Source organism: Macrotis lagotis, chromosome 1 (assembly GCF_037893015.1).
Source record: "Macrotis lagotis isolate mMagLag1 chromosome 1, bilby.v1.9.chrom.fasta, whole genome shotgun sequence".
In the NCBI taxonomy this organism is placed as follows: domain Eukaryota; kingdom Metazoa; phylum Chordata; class Mammalia; order Peramelemorphia; family Peramelidae; genus Macrotis; species Macrotis lagotis.
The window spans coordinates 290,636,823-290,654,711 of record NC_133658.1 but is presented as its reverse complement, the minus strand read 5'-3'; the positions used below and the strand labels follow the sequence as shown (position 1 = coordinate 290,654,711).

The 17,889-nt window shown below is 40.3% G+C and overlaps 1 protein-coding gene across 1 annotated transcript in view; it reads left to right on the top strand.

The window, feature by feature from the left end:
• The window catches only part of NCS1 (neuronal calcium sensor 1), a 110,652-nt gene extending 95,191 nt beyond the window's left edge, over positions 1 to 15,461 (top strand). The window contains exon 8 of the mRNA XM_074210956.1: positions 1,120 to 15,461. The gene's annotated coding sequence lies outside the window, so the exon portion shown is untranslated. The remainder of the gene's footprint in view (positions 1 to 1,119) is intronic.
• The last annotated feature ends 2,428 nt before the right edge of the window (positions 15,462 to 17,889 follow it).

Genomic DNA, 17,889 nt, shown 5'->3' with positions numbered 1-17,889 from the left:
TTAAGCACTACTAATTGCAAGAAACTGTAGTAAAAGTTGGAGATATAAAGAAATGCAGAAAGCAACTCTCTGCAGTCTAATGGGAAAGACAGCATGCAAACCACTATGTACAAACATTACATAGACAAGATAAATGGAGTATCGTGGCATAGTGGGAAGGTCCTCTGATTAAAGAGGACTGGGAAAGATTTCTTACATAAAGTCGGATTTTAGCTGAGACTTAAAGGAAGTCAGGGAAGCCAGGAGATGGAGCTGAAGAGGGAGAGCCCCAGACATGGGCTGGAAAAAATTTAAGTATTTCTATGGATTAGGCCCCCAAACTGAGGATATAATATAAATACAAAAATGAGATAGTTCCTTGCCCTCAAGAAGCTTTCATTCTGATGAGTGAGGCAGTACCTATAGAGAGAGTGGTAGTTAGAGAAAGGAATCTTGGTCTTTGGGAATCATGGGAATGGATGGTGAACACAGAGCAGACAATTCACATTCCTTTTTTAAATTATTTTTTTTCTTTTAGCAAAAAATCAATTTTCTTTCCTTCCCTCCCTACTCTTGTAACAAATATACATAGTTAAGTAAAATAAATTCCCACATTGTCAATACCCAAAAATACATAAGACATGCCTTTTCTAGAAGCAATGGTAATAGTGATTTAATTATCATGCCTAGAATAGTAGGGGGGAAAATAGGATCATGGTAGGGAATAGGTTAGGGCTGGGGTTGGGCCAGGCAAAAAGACAGTTTAGATATTGTTGCAGAAGTGAATTTGCATATGCTTCTTATAAATCATGATAGCTCAGTCTCTGGGTGTGAGTTCCAAAGTTGAGCCTTTAAAGTAGTTCATCCCTTCCTCCCCCCACCTCCCACCCCCCAGGTCCTGGGTCATGATTTTAGGGCAGCTATGAAGTAGAAGGCAGAATAATCCAAGTGAATATCCAAATGGGAAGTGAAGCATGGACTTTAGTTATAGTGGGCTAGTGAGTTTGCAGACCCTTATCAACAAAAGAATGAATTTCATCTCAGCCTCAAGGTAGGGAGAAACACTGTAACCCCCTTCAGCAGCCCATGATGCAGCTGGGTCCCTTTTTAATCCTGTTTTCAATTCACTTTACTTTTCAGATGCCTGTAGACTGCCTGCCTCCCCTGTGCCATCAGACCACCTCAGTAATGAAGCTCGTCCACTTGTCTCTCTCCAGCCTTCCTTAATGCACAGCAGGGCTGCACATGAAATGTGAGGTCCCTTTCCCCCATTCCTCCTCACCCTACGCATCCCCTTACTGTGCCCTGAAGTCACTGTCTCCATTTGCCAACTTCTGCTTGTCGGAGGAAAAACAGCGGCGATTATCTGCAGAACAAGAATACCTACTGCATCACAGAAGAGCCTCATTGTTTCTCTTTCATGCCCATGCTTTTATTTTTTATTTGGAACAGACATTTTAAAAAAATGCCTTTCTGTTCTAGAAAATGTAGACTAAAGAATGATAATGGCCCCGGGTTCAGAAAATACTCCAGCTGCCTTCCTACTGGTGGCTGGAAAGATTGCTGGGAAGATAGCGCTTTGCTTCTTGAATTGGGCCAGATGTGTTAGGGAGATGATCAAGGTTTCTTGTCATCCAATCCTATTAGCAGCAGAACAACCTGCTTGGCTAGGATGATTGATTATTATTAATTATTTTCATTATTATTTTTGTGATATCAGTATTGTGTTTTTTTTGTGGGAAAGTGAATTTTTTTATACATATATATGATCAATATCTTTATTTATTGGTTGTTAACTGTTGCTGCTGTCTGGTATGTCTGAGCCCCAAGTGTCCAGGGGCAAAACGTTTACATGTGCACGCGCCCCCATGCTCGCTCAGGAGGACGGTGGCCCACAGTGGCCAAGAAGCCAAAAATACTTTCCCAGATACTGTGCTTGGTTATTGGACTGGGGTTAGGGATGAAATTCTTGAAAGGGTTATATACCCATCTCTCTCCCAGATGCTTGCTTCCCTGGGTTCCCTTGCTTCCTCATGGCTTTCTCCTTTCCCTTATCTTCTTCCTTTCTCCTCCTCCATGACCCACTTCCTCCCTCTCACCCAGCATTCTTCTGCACGACTCTCATGCTCATGCTCAGAGAGAGACCCCAGCTGCTTTTGCATTCAGATTTTCATTTGGCCTGAATGCCTTTCTTGCTTTGCTTTTGTGTCTTGGGCAGATTAGAGAAATTGAGTTTCTTGAAAGGTTGCACTCAAAGAGACTGTTTTGGGGAAAGAACTCAAAGGATTCTTTCAGCAGAGAGCTTAGGGAAGGGGAAATCCATTGAATTCACAGAAAAATGAAGAACTGCTGTTCGCCACAAACTTCAATATCCATCTCCCTTTTGGGAGGCTTGCAGTTGATTCCTAAATTTTTGCACTCAGCATATTCCCCACCTCCCCCAATGCTTCCTTTGTGGAGGAAAGACAGAAATTTAAATATCTCTTCTCCTCTGGCTTATAGTAGTAGACACATCTGAATGTTTATTGAACTGAGATGTCCTTGGGTCTAGTGGGTGAACAATTATGGGAAAGAAGCTTGTTCAGAGAGGTAATTGCCCATCAGTTTGACTCAATTGAAAATTCATTTATTTAGCTCCTCCTAAGGGCAAGTGTGCTAGGTTCTGAGAATTTGAAGATCAAAACAAACCATTCTTGGCCTTCAAGGGCTTACATTCTACTCAGCCTTGGGTGGGGAGCTCTAATCTCTTTCTGGAAGTTGAGGGAAAAGATCTGAACCATGAGATTCTAGAAAATATTGCCAAAGCCTTTAGGAGGAAGGACTAAGGAAACCAGGCAGAGAGGTCCATGGATAATGCCATGTAATTTTCTGTTTATTTTGATTTTTTGATGAATGTCATGCCATCTTTTTCCTTTGAGTCTAAAATGGGGAGGATAATGTATGAGGTCTGACTGTTCTCAGCTGTTGGCACTTTTCCTTGGCCAGATGATTGTGAGGTGTTATGACTGGCCTGTAGGGAACATGCCTTATAAATTAAGTCTTATTGCAATGACAATTAATGTCAATCACTCAAGAATTTTCTTTCTGTTTTTATTTCCCCACTGTTTCTACCCTGACCTGCTACTAGAGAATTGGTCTTGGAAACAGCTGGCACTTAGCATGACTTGGTTGACATCTGCCCTTAGATGAAACTCTAATCCAACTGTGAACAGATATCTTGGTCATTTTGGAGCTCATATCTCTACTTCCCTATTCACAATTCTTTCTCCTTTCTGCCCTTTAAAAAAGATGTCTCTTTTGGGGGAAGGGGCATTTTGGCCTTGTTGGGTTATCACCCTATCTAAACCCTATTCTTTGTCTTCCTTGTGATATCAAGAGTTTTAATATCCACATAGGGTTCAAACCCAAAGCTTCCCCTATAGCCGCTTATGTCCTACACTAAAACCCTAACCATCCTCATTCTTGGGGTCTTATAGGCTCTCCTTCCTAGCCCCTCCATGATAGCCCCACCTCTTCTATTTTGTTGTATGAATTGCAGCTAATTTTGATCTTATTTTATTTGATCTTATTTTAACTCTATGGGGTTGAGGGTAGTATCAGAGCAATCTCATGGTTTCATTCTCTGGCATTTTCAAGGGTCTCTCTTTCTCCCTGGGGAAACAGTATGAAAATTCTTATACAGTTTAGGGGAGGGGACTGGGAAAAAGCAAGTTAGAAAGTGAGTCCTTATTCTCTCCAAACCAAGGAAGACCTTTCTGGTTAGGTTTTCTCTTCCTCTTTGCTTACTTCCTAAAGAATTCTCTTATCTTTTTCTTGACTGATATTGGGTAAGAAATCTTAAGCTCAGCCAGATGGATTGTTGAGGAATTTCTTGGGCCAGAGATTGAGTAGGCACTGTTGTTTAAACCTGTATTCCTTTTGCCCCATTTTTGGGCTCTCTTAGCTCCCATAGATACCTCTTAATCTGGATTGCACCTTTGTTGAAAGATACTTCTTCCAACTCCTTCCAGAATGCTGAAAGCTAGGCTTCTAGAGTTTTTCATTTGGCACAGACAGCTGGGCTGGATCAGAGAATTCTACAGGGGAGCAACCTTCCCCCTTTAAGCTCCCTGACAATATATTAAGGACCACATGAGACAGAAAATTACCAGTGTCAAGCAGAGAGGCAGGCAGTGTCATTTAGTGGAAACTTGGGCAAACTGCTTCCCTTCTCTGGGTCTCAGTTTCCTCATGAGTAAAAAGAGAGAGTTGGACTAGATGAATCTCTAAGATTTCTTCTAGCTCTAAGGTATCATGAGTCTGACCTCTGATGTTGTATGAGGTAGAAATTTGAACTCAGATGCAGGACCTACAGAAGCTTGTCTACAGTCAACTCTTGATGTGACTTTTCACTTATTCCATTCTGTCCCTTGAATGAGGACTCTACAAGACAAGTAACCATCAGTTAATAATATCTGAGTCCTCTGGTAATTTAAGAGATTTCAACACCCCCCCAGCTAAATTTTAGCTAAGGAATTAGGTCTGTCTTTTCTTTACTAGGTTCTGAAGTCCTTAGTCATGCCTGGTACCAGTTGGGCAAGCTTGGTTATGTCTGAATTAGTTTGGAATTTGGTTCTTTCAAAGCAAAGGTAAATGGTAACTAACCAGGGTGGATTATGTTTGGTAGTAGGGATAGAAATATTTGTTCCCCCCAATACATCATAAAAGTACCCCCTCTTTGTAAATTAAAAAAAAACAACAGCTTTCCAGTTCTCTCTCTTCCCCAACCACCACAGCATTGCAGAGCCTTCATGAGTAGAATTCTTACCCATGGAAAGAAAGGGAGGCAACTGACATACATTCTTGCCTCTGATTTGAAACACTTCATTATCTTTTACATTTTTCTCTTGTGGACTGGATCCATACAAGTAATTGACCCTTGACAAACTGATTTTTAACAGATGGGTCAATGGGGTTGACTGATGAGCGTGCTATATGCCAGTGCAGTGTTTGATGAAGACTAAAAAACAATCTATGATAATTATAACTATTTCCTGGTGATTCACCAGGAAATAGTTACAATTATCAGAAAAAGGACTATGTTTTTATAAAATATGCATTAATATATGCCAGATACTGTGCTGAATGATTTACAAATATTATTTCATTTGAATTAAGATTTCATTTGAATACAATGTTCGCTCCCTGTCCCGCTTCAAACTAAATTTGGGATAAGTTTCATGGGGTCTTTCAATGGCTATTCATGGATTAGGGCCATCTATATGGCTTCTGAATGGCAGGATTCAGAAAGATCGATCTCCATTGCTGCTCTTGAATTGTTCTTCTGAATAATACTGTGTTTTCCTCTTGTGGAAGGGATTCTTTGTGTCTTGGCTCATTAGATGTAGTTTTGGAGGAAGGTTGCTTTTTTTATATCAGACCATTTTTGTTTCCACTGAGACCTACTTGAGGTCCTGGGGTTAGGAACCTTGAGAGCTGTGCTGCTCCTTCCTTAAGCTACTCCAAGTAACTCATTTCCCTTTTTTCTTTTGACTCAGTTTTCCCACTGGTAAAGTATGAATGATGCCAATTTAAAGCATGCCTTAAAGGAGGTCATATTGAGTAATAAAGATTTTCCTGAACATTAGAATTTAGGATGAATGGTATGGAGTATGGCTCTTTCGAAGGTTCTCCATTCCCTTTTCCCTCTTGTTCTTGGTGAAATGCATATAACAACAAAGGCAGCACAGTTTACTGGTAAAGATGCAGGTTATTCATGATTTCCTTACTCCAGATTCCTCATAGAAAGCATCACTCCAGTCTTTCCCTAGTATTCCCCATTCCTCCACTTAGACTGGTTCTTTTCTTTTGCAAATCCCCTGGTCCACAAGTCCTTTAAGGAACCTTTATTTTGTACCCCAACCCCTGAAGGAATTTCTTCCACCCTCAAGCTTCTTCTCTGGAAGCCTCTTTGCTCACAAATGATAAACATTTCTTCCAGTGATGCCCAGGTACCAGGAGAAAACCCTGAGCCTCCCAGGTGGGGAAGACTAGAGCCAATACCATGTATTCTATCTAATCTAGCCGGGGACAAGAATTTTAAGATTCTGGACCGTTCCCTGCTGTGTCTGCTCCTCCCCCCCTGCTTTCCCAGCTCCAATCCCAACCTTTGCCTCCCAACATGTCTGCTTTCTCCTTTTGTTGATGGTGACTTATGAGAATTTCACAATTTTCTAGTGATTAAATATTTAACCATGCAGCATTTCAAATAATGATAAGACAAACGTACGCATCATTTATACTGACATCTCTTCCTTATGAAATGCTTTTAAGTTTGACAGCAAACTTCCTTATAAGACAGATGTCAGTTTTTTCTTAAAGGGACAGTTTCCTTGATCCAGGAGGTGGGTACTCATCTTGCTCAGTAACTCCAGGCCAGGAAATAGTTTTTCCCAGAAATCTGCCTCCGCTATTGACCTAGGAAAACTGAGTCAGCAATTTTGGAACAGGATACAGAGATCCATGTCCACCCCCTGGTGGTAATAAGTAGTAACTTACACCCTCTCTTCCAGGGTTGTCCATTCATTTTAGGGATACAGAGTTGGCCAGCCAGGTGACAGCTGTTGTTTTTATGGACAGGAAATCTAAGGGTTTGGGTGGGAAGGAGGTTTCAGTTTAAAAATGCTTTTGACTTCTGGCCCCAATTTTCCGACAATGTCTCTTTTAGCTACTTTTCAATCCACTCCCAGGCCTGCTATCACCCCCCCCCCACACACACACCCCCAGGGATGTTGGAATTAATTAGCTTATGGTCACTGTGATCTGAAGCCTTGCCCTTTTTTAAAGATATCTGCAGAATAATTCCAATGATCGAGATTTTCGAATGAATAAAGTTTTTGTTGAATAATGCAGCTGGTCCCATCTTCTGTTGTATACCCACAGTCAACCTCCTTACCAATAGCCATGGGCGCTCACTAGGCTGGGTATTTTCTACTCTCTAGAGATGGGGTAAATTCAAGGTACCCTTCATGAATTCTCTTTCCTGACCTCTTCTTGCGGGACTAAGATTGGCATCAGACTTTGAATCATGGGCTCATAAATCTGGAACTGAAAGTACTTCGCAGGTCATCTAATCTACCCCCTTCATTTTCCATAGATGTCTTTTGTAGCTATGATAATTCACCTTATGGGACAACAGCTTCAAAAATATTTTGGTTCCAGCCCCAACTCTGCCTATTAGCTTCCTGTATCACTATAGGCAGGCAAGTCATTCCCACTCTAGGATTCCTCTGTCCAGTGGTAGTCGTAACTAGCTCCACCTACCTCACAGGGTTGTTGTGGGGGTTCTCTGAGATGAGATGATGGCTAGGAGTGAGCTCTTTGCAAAGTCAAGAGTGGCATGTAAATAGAGAGCATTATAAATTGTGGTTGTTCCCCCACTTAGGAGTTTTGTCTTGTTTGGAAACAAATCAGGTGACTCTTTAAAAAGAAGCAGTTTCCTGGTGGCTGGTGGGGTTTTCTCTTATTTTTTTGGTTGGCTTGCTTGCTAGTCTCTGCCTTCTTCCCTGCTGGAGATGCCTTTCTGCCTGGAACCACATTTGAGTGAGTGAGTGAGTGTGTGTGTGTGTGTGTGTGTGTGTGTATGAATGTGTGTATGTGTATGGGTGTGTGTATATCTGTCTGTGATGAAGATGGAAAGAGGATGCCATGGCTGTGAGCTGTTTCCAGTACCTGTTGTTACAGGCTGCCAGATGTTATAGATACTGGGTATTATAGATGCCTGTGTGGGCCAAATTGCATGCCTCACCCGAACTGCTCCAAACCCTCCCCTGGTGCTCTGTGTTGTATGTTGTCAGTGTCGCACCAATTAAACACACTACCTGGACTGTCCTCTCTTTTCCCTTCGTGTGGACCTGTTGCCTTTTCCTTCTCTTTTCATATTATTTTTGTTTTGATGTTTTTAAAGGTCTTTTTTGTGTTGTTTTTTTCTTTCTCTTTCTCATGAAATCTTTCTCTGTTCCTTGAGATGTTGTCTGGGTCTGAGTAGTTAACTTCAAAAGAGAACCCATGGTTCAAGAGAAGCCAGACATTAAAAGTTTGCCTGGGTATAGAAAGAGATGGAGTGGCCAGAATCCTGCCTCTACTATTCATTACCTGGGCCTCAGTTTCCTCATTAGTAAAATGAGAGGGTTGGATGAGATGCTCCCTAAAGTTCTTTCAAAATCTATATTGTGACATGACAGGACACTGAAAATCCCATCTGCTGGAGGACAGAAAACCTGCACCAGCCTAGCAACACTACTGTCCAAATCTTTACCACAATAATATGATCCTAGAATAGCTTACAAAACTGAAGGGAAAGAGTATCCTTACCTCACTTTGTGGGATATAGACATACCCATTAGCCCACAGCAATTTGCCCATTATTAGAGTGAAGATGGTAATTGGGTATGCTCCTTTCAGCTTGACTCCCCCATTTCCCCCTCTTGGTCTTGGGGTGAGCCTGAGAGTTGAGCTTCATCCCTTGCCTCAGAGGATGGAGGCCAGGATTTTAGAGGTGTCAACTCAGTCCCTTCCTCCTCAAGGCCACATTTTCTTCTTTGTGATCTGTGGTATGTTCATCCCTGGAGAAGCCACAAACCAATAAGACCTCTGTCATTAAGCAGCTATTGATCTTATTGGGGGGTCAGAAGATGCATTCATGAGTGAAAAATAAGAGTGAAATTGTGTAGCACATAGATGTTGGCTCTGTCACAATTTTCTCTGGACCAAAAGTCCAAGGGTGAATGTCTCCCTGGGATAATTGAACCAGTTTCTGAAGGTCAAAGATTTTCCATCTAAATAAGCTAGAATCAGATCAAGATTTAACACTAGGTATAGCCCATTTCTGTTCCCCTGAATCTCTACTTTCTTCTTTTGGAGGAAGGACAACCCAGGGTATCACACTTTGAAATGAAGTACTCTGTGTGTGTGTGTGTGTGTGTGAGAGAGAGAGAGAGAGAGAGAGAGAGAGAGAATGAGAATGAACCTAGAGGGAAAGAGGAGAGCAAGGTTTTTATGTTAATATTTCTTAGTTGCCAGAAGTTCCCATTTTTCATGGTCAAAAGAGTAAGCTGCCCAAGATCAGGAAGGAACCTATATGATACCAGGTTCTTAATGAGACCCCTGGGAGAAAAAGACCCTTTTCAGGCTTCATCAACTCTAGATACAATTCCCACCCCATTTGTTGTTTTATTAATTATTTAGGAGTCACAATGAAGATCCTTTCCTACCATGGAAAGGACTGTGAAGGTCCTCCATGTTGATAGCCATACTCTGGGTGAAGGATCTTTGTTTTGTTTTTTAAATTTTTTTTCCAAAAATGAAACTTGTCAAGAATTTGTCAGAGAAAAAGAGAGCCCAGTGTTATCTCACAAATCTTACTCTGATAATAAAGGTTTAAGAAGATAGACTTCATGGTCTTTACACAGTGAATGAAATATTTGTGAGCCAGAAGGTGACTCTTAGGTACAAATTGTCTTTGATGCCATCAGGAATTGGGAAATCAGGGTGGAAAATAAAGGGGGTGGAGGAAACAAGTGGTGGTGGTGGTGAATAGTGGTCCCAGAATCATGAAGACTTGAGTTCAAGCCTCAACTCTGATACATCACCTCTTAAATGTCCCAACAACTCTTTCATGCTACCTGTTGCAAAACAGATGCAGATCTGTGTTGGTAGAGGGAATTTCTTCTCTTAGAAGAAATCACAGATCTTGTATTCCTCCAAACAAACACATAAATAAAAGGGACCACATGACCTCTGTAAACTTTAGCTTCTCTCCAACTCTTAGGTATTTAGTAGAGCCCATATAGTATAGTACCAAGTACCAGTATAATACCAAGGATGTTAATGCTCTATAAAGAGAACACCAACTGGCACCAACCCAGCTATAACTGGAGGGAAGGGTTCGTATTCATTTAACATTTTTGAAGTCCTTCTATCTGCTTATATAAAATATGGTCCTTCCCCAGAAGAAAGTTGATACTGTTGACTTAAATAGGACCTCCAGAATGATCCCAGGAAATAAGAGAAACTTTGGATTTAAATAGCCGAAGGATTCTGGGAGTTAACTGGACCTCAAAAACCTGGAGGAGTTTAGGAGTAGCCTGTGAGACACTAATGACCAAGAAGGGTTTGTTCAGTAGATCAGACCATAGAGGGCGCCAGATACTCAGACAATGCTATCTCAATCCTGGCACCATGTGAATTGTCCCAGATCCCAATGGAAATTTCTTTAGGAATCCAAAGGGGTCAACCCAGTTCCCCAGCCATTTCCTAGTAGTACAGAGCTCCCCTAGAATCTTGATCTGGGGAATAGTTGTCGGTGCTTAAGGTTTGTTTATACAAAGGTTCATAAATTTAGGATGACAAAAGACCTCCAAGGTCATTTAGTCCAATCCCCCACATTTTAAGTTGTGTAGCATTTGAATCCATTAACAATTCGGAGTGGAAGAGGAATTAGGATACTGGTAGAATTTGAACTCAGACGTTCCTGACTTAAACTCCAAGCTTTCCTTCTGTTCTCTCATTTATAAAGTGTTTAGTACAGAGTCTGGTACATGGTAGGTGAAGAATAAAGGTTTGTTCACTTTCCCTCGTTCCTTTCTTGTTTGAGATGGAAGGAACCTTAGCATATAGAACATTAATCATGTCATTGAAACTGGAAGGGCATTGGGTAGAGAGTAGAAACAAGAAATAAAATGGTTCTGAGGTAGAAAGGGAAATTTGGGAGGTAATGGAGTAGTAGGAGAAAGATTGCTTGAATGAGTCATTTTTGCCTTTGACATTTAACACTGACATCAGATAAGATCTCAGTTTCCTTTTTGTAAAATGGAGTAGAGAGAAGGTGATTTTTTGAGGTCCCTTCCAGTTTAATATCATGGGAATTCATTATATGGATTTTATCTTAGATTGGTTAGACTTTGATTCTGTATTCCTAGGATCTGGATCCAGCAGTTTGCTTGACCCTGTCTTTTCAGCTATAAGGATGTGAAGCCAGCCCTATGTGACTCTTCACTAGACTCGACTAGAGCAAGGCGACCAGGGTCAACAAAGCTAGCTGGGGCAAGGAACCAACTATTGCATGGAAAGTCAAAGATCTCCTTTAGTACAAGAGCCAGACAGACACATTTTCTGAAGCAAACAGGCGGCATGTGAAGGAACAAATGATTCCACTGAGACAATCTCTTAGGAAATGGGAAAATTTTTTTTGGATTATTTAGAGCCCAAATATGTGGGGTTCCCAGGCGACTGGAGAAGATGAAATGATGGACTGGAAAGTGATTGATGAAACTCAGTTGTGTTTTTCTGTCTGAATCCTTTGTTTGTGGACTTCCAACCTCATCACGTCTCCTCTTGGCCTGACTAAGGCTACATTCTTCCTTCTGCACCAAACAACTACAGGGACAAGATGTGAAGCAACTGCAGCCTGGACATTAGAAACTGGGGGTAAAAAAACTGAATTTATGAGACCATGTTATCTAGAAAGATGGACATTATAAGGTCCCTTCCCATTGGTCTCATGAGGGGCTTACTGCCAATTTGAAGTTGATCTCACACTCTCCATCTGAAGATCATCATCATAATAATAATTAGCTTTTATTTTTTAGGTTTTTGCAAGGCAAATGGAGTTAAGTGGCTTGCCCAAGGCCACACAGCTAGGTAATTATTAAGTGTCTGAGACCGTATTTGAACCCAGGTACTCCTGACTCCAGGGCTGGTGCTTTATCCACTGCGCCACCTAGCTGCCCCCAATAATTAGCTTTTATATAAACTTTAAGTTTTGCAAAATGCTTTACATACTATCATATTGAATCCTCACAACAATACTAGGAGTTAGTTACTGTTATTATCTTTATTTTACTGATGAGGATACTGAGAGATTAAATCACTGTTCCAGTGTCACACAGCTAATAAGTGTTTGAGGAAGAATTAGAAGTCAGGTCTTCCTGACCTCAATTGCAGCATTTTCTACTGTGCCACTTAGGTGCCTCAATCATAGTAAATGATGATGATAAATAATCATAATTCATGTGATTTGGAGAATTAGGAGAACTACTTGATTAAAGAGTTCTCTCAATCCATTTGAGGTTATAGGGTATGGACTTTTATCCACAGAATGGTGGTTATCTCTCATGATATTGGATATGTACACTAGCCATTGCTAGTAAGGTTGAAGATTCATTTCCTCATCACTAGAAATCTAAGGTAAACAAAGGTAGAAAGGTCCCAAAGGGAGTGGTCTTATACTTGACATGATGTGTATTTTGTCTGTGTGTGTGTGTGTGTGTGTGTGTATGTATTTCTGGACTCTTGGAGGTCTGTTGAAGCCTATGGGAACCCTTCTCATAATAATATTTTAAATAGAATGACATAAAATATTCAGATTACAAAGGATGCCAGTTGTTTTGAAATATAGTTATTAAATCATGGGGGAAAAACAAATTTGTGGACTTCAGATAAAGATCAAGTAAGAAGAAGGTAGGTTGGCACAAGAGGTCCCACACAACCACCAATCATCTTCAGCAAATCTCTCTCCTTCTACCCTCATCACTGGAATCCAATCAAGAGTTCTCTCTGTCATTCTAGCAAGATGATTGGACACATATCCATCTCCATGTTAAGTTTTTAACTTTGTGAGGACAAAAGTGGATACCCTATAATTTATTTGATAATGAAGTAGAAATAACTTGCCAAATTAAGTGCTTTCTTCAGGTAACCCCTACTATACTCAAATTTACATAAAGGTTAACTGATTCATGAGAAAATGTTCTGGGAGTTTGGTCAAAGGGAAATATGGGGAAGAAAAACCAATCCAATAAGCATTTGACTACTTCTCCAAAGCAATGTTTTAGATGCTGGCATTTCATTGAGAAAAATGGAGAGAGAAACTTTCCTCAGAGAGTTTCCATTCTACTAGAGGGATATAATATGCAAGCTGATAAGTATATACATGAAAATTTGAAGAGGGAGATGATTAATATCACCTGGGAGATCTGAAAAAACCTTGAAAATCAGGAACAGGAGGTAAGAAGAAAATGCATTCCAAAAATGGTATGCTTGGAGGCCCAAGGTAGAGTTTCAAGTTTGGGGAATGGCAAGTTGGGCAGTTGTGCATCAATGTTGCTTATATAGATGGGAAAGAAAATGAAATGAGCCTGGAAAAAGCAAGTTAGAGTCAGATTCCCTAGGGGATCACGGAACTATATTAATGTAAGATTGATAAGAGTAAGAATTCAGGATTCCTGAATAGATGATCAAGAAGAGAGGAGTAACAATTCATACTTACAAAGTGTTTTAAGATTTAACAAAGCACTTGCCTCACAAATGACTCTGGGGGAGGTGTTGCAAGTATTATCCCCATTATACAGCCGAGGCAATGATTGTCTCAGAGAGATTAAGTGACTTGTCCATGATCACACATCTTCTAAGTGATGGAGTTAAAATAGCCAAGAGTGGGCTGGTAAATGCTTTAACAACAAAAAGTACAATACACTTAAATTAAATCTGTGTTATAAATGCTTGTTTAATCTCAATAATCAATGAGAAAACAAACCAAGCATTGATTGGTTTTTGCCAATTTCCAATGTATAAATGCTCACACTAAAAATTTAATAATCAACTCTCATGAGCTGGTTTGAGCTAGTTCCAACTGCTTCTAAGTGTTGGAGTTATGACTCCACCCAAATCTTTCTCTATCCATCCCCATTATTTAAAGTTACCTTCTTCCAATGAAGATAATGAGGTTCATCCTTTTTTGTAGATGACTGCTTCTTTGAAGTACTTGAAGGGTTCCCCAAAGTCTCACATCCCTCCTTTCCTCTACCTCATATCTTGACCATTGGTTTGAAGGCTACCTGAAATATCCACTGCTTGTATTACCATTGCTTAGCCAACCAGAGCAAAAGTGGTTATCACTTTAAGAAGAGTCCAACCAAAATTCATAAATGAACTTGAAGTGGCCTAGTAATCTTCTCCCATGAGCATATCAGTGCAATATAAATTTGACAGATTCTTCATATGACATCTTGAGGCTCAGGAGCTGAGAACCAGACTAGAAAGTGGAGTGGGTATAGCAAGATATCTTAGCAAAACCAGGCTCAGAGAGGTGTCATTAGGAGATCACTGAGCTAGGAGTCATTAAACTTGGGTTCTAATCCCAACTTTGCAGGAATTTACTCTGTGATTGTGGGAAGTTTTTTAAACATCAGATCTTCCTTGGCATAAGGAATAAGAATGGGATCTGCCCTATGAAACTGTGAGGTTTAAATGAGATATCTTGATTATTGTTCTGTAAACAAGTTTGTGATCACTGGACTCCTACCCACATGAGGAATCCCATTATATGTATAAATTGACTGGCATAAAGCCTTTTGGTACTGAAGGCTTTCAATAGCTGTGCAATTCTAGAAGGCTGCTATTTAGGAAGTACATGGATGATCAAAGTAAATAGAGATTTAGGAACTTAGGTTTTCATTCATCCTATGGGAGAGGATGAGGTGTTACTTTTAGAATCACAGGATTTCAGAGTTGGAAACCTCTCTCAGCCACAGAAGGTGTTGGATCTGGAATCAGAGATTTTTGTTGTTCAGTAGTATACAACTCTTTGGGCTCCATTTGGGTTTTCTTGGTAAAGATCCTGGAGTTTTCCATTTCCTTCTCTAGCTCATTTCATATATGAGGAAACTGAGTTAAATGACTTGCCCAAGATCACACAACTAGTAAATAACAGAGTGAATTTGAACTCAGGTCTTCCTCACTTCCAGACCAGTGCTCTATCTATCGCACTACCTGACTGTTCTGGAATCAGAAAAGTTAACTTTAAATCCTAGTCCTTCCCCTTACTTCCTGTGTGGTCTTTTATTTAGCAAGTTGCTAAGATGAGGGAGTTGTATTAGATGATTTCAAAGGTCCTTCTAGCTTTTAATGAAAGACCATCCAGTCACACCCATACTGGGAAGGAATCCCTACTATAACATACCCCTAAGTGGTAATGAGACTTTTGCTTGAGCAAGGTCTCACCATGTTTCCCAGCAGCCTGTAACATTTAGGGAAGGCTAGAATGGTTAGGAAGTTTATGATGACACCAAACCTAAATTTATCCTTTTATGACTCCTATCCAGTGTTCTTAGCTCATTCCTCTGGGACTAAAAAGAACAAATTGAATCACTTTTCCATGTGACCCATAGTCTTTTAAGTATTTGTAGCCTCTGTTCCTAGTGTGAGGGCCTGGCTATGCACTTGGCTTAGGTGCCTAATAAATGCTTTGTTGATCTATCATATCCCCACCCCTATCCTGCCCCATACCTCACCCCTGCATACATCTTTTTTCTAGGCTAAACATTAATCATTCTTCATACAGCATGGACATAAGACCTTTTACTATTCAGTGGTTTTCCTCCATCTTTTGTAATTAGGCTTTATTTCAAAAAATTGAGAGCTGGATGTTGTTGGCCTATCTTACTTAACTGCTAATTAGTCAATGAATTAGATGAAGTAGATGACCTAATTTCAAATTCTGATTCAGCCCTTTTCTACCTATGTTACCTTGGGCAAACAACTGAGGTATAGCAGAGAGGTATAACTGCTAAACATTTAACAACCACCTCTCCAAGGTTACACGGAACACAAGTGCACATGACACATTCATTCTCTCTCTCTCTCTCTCTCTCTCTCTCTCTCTCTCTCTCTCTCTCTCTCTCTCTCTCTCTCTCCAGGATCATATAGGGTAGTAAGTATCTCAGGTGGGATTTGACCTGAGATCCTCTTGACTCCTGGGTCAGTGCTCTATCCATTATACCACCTAACTGCTGGTTTATGACACATTTCTAAGTTTAAATTACCTTAGCAACATTTTCTCTATTCACTTCCTCAAGTCTGCACAATTAATAAAACAATAAATTTAGCTCTGATTTCCAAGACATATGTTCACATTGAAAATTTAACAATTGACTCTCCTGATTTAGCCAATATGAGATGCTTCTAGCACCCCCTAGTATGTGTCTATCCTTCCTATGCTAAGATTGTACTACAAGACATCTAATGTTCCTTTTGAGTCTATATCTAAGATCCTATGATCCTCTATGTCTAAGGACTCTAGTGTGGTGGGTTTCCATGGTCTCCATCCAGGAGTACCTCAGGTAGCCTCCTTCTGTGTACCTGGCTGAGACCCATCAAGATCCTCCTTATCTTCTAGGACTTTTCTTCCTCCTTTAGGATGTTAAAGTTCAACTTTTAACCATAGACCAAGAATCTAGGTGACAAATGCTACCCATATCACTGTAGCAACTCCTTCATGGCTCTGAATCTCAGTTAATCAGAGAGTTATTGCAGGGTCTTGGAAAGACCCAGAAGAATAGGAAATGACTCTTGGCACTGATCCTTGATAGTGGCAAGACTGTGGGCAAGCCATTTAACCCTGCCCCCCAGTTTTGGTTTGCTTATCTGTAAATTGGGTTAATATTAGTACTACCTTGCTCAAGAATATTAGGCATCAAATGAGGTGATGCTTGAGAACTGCATTGTAAACCCTGAAGAACAGTATAAAGATAAGCTGTTGTCAGTGCTTTCTTGTCTCCTACCTTGGTTATGATGCCTCTTCCAGTTTGATGGACTTTTACTGTTTACAAAGGTCAGGATTTAAAACTGGAAGGATCCTTTTAGAGATCATAGGTGTAGAGATTTTCCTATGTAAGGGACTCCAGTAGTCATCAAATCTGATTTTTTTTCAAAGAGACTGAAGTTGAAAGAGGATGACCTGGTTTCTTTCATGGTAAGAAAGACATATTTTAGTAGAAAGAGTAAGTGAGTCTTAATTCTAGATAGTCATATAACTATGGTTGATCTACTTGGTCTAACTGAGCTTCCTTTCCTCAGCTGCAAAATAGAGATATTAATACCTATAATATTTGTCTCATTATTTTGAAAGTTGACTGAAGTTAGTGTAAAGCCAAAATACTTAATGTTTAAATAATGTTTATGTTAATATTCATTAATATTAAACAATTATTAATAGTAGTAAGTTACAGAGCTACGATTGGAATTCCTATCCATCAAAACACCAAATATGGACTTTTTTTTTCTCTTGAGGGCAGGGTAAGAGCTCATCATTCCCATTTTTCTTAAGAGGGGGATGTCTAAAAGAGTTTGGAAATGTTGAGATCCTTACCCAAAAGTCCAGAGCTGGTGCCAGGGAACTGTTTGCTCTCCTCTTTTTTCCTTTCCTCTTTTTTCCTTAGGGACTGTCTACAGAATCAGGGCAGGAGTGGGGAAAGGAGGAGGAGAGGCTTTATCTGAGAGCAGAAAACTAAGATCTACATTGGCTTCTTCCTCCCATCTAGCCCTTGATTTTGCTCATTAAAGTCTTGGCACCTATTTGTGAGTGAATGTGGGAAAAGATTACTTGGGCTAGAAAGGGGTAAGAAATCATAGAATTAGAGTGGGAAGAACCCTCAGTGGAGGACTTAACTTTCTTGTTCATACTTAAAAAAGAATCCCTACCACAATAGATCAAATTCTTTAGTTCCTGCTTGAAGACCTCCAATAAGATGAGATTCGATGCCTCTTCATGCACCCATTTCCACTTTGCAGTACTCTAAGGATTAGGAAGTTTTCCCTGACCTCAAGCCTGAACTGGTGTCTACCCAGTGGAGTCAAAAACAAGTCTGATCCCTCTCCCATTTGACTGCCCTTGGAAGCAGTTCTCTTGTCCCACCTCAACCTCATCTCCCAGCATCCTATTTTCCAAGGTAAACATCCCTTCAATCCTGATCCTCATAGCTATACAATAAATGGAAGATATTTGTAAATAGCCTCCTTTGTTCTGAAATTCTGCTAGATGGGGATGTGCAGCTAATATCTCACTCGCAGTGTACATTATGTGAACTCTTATGT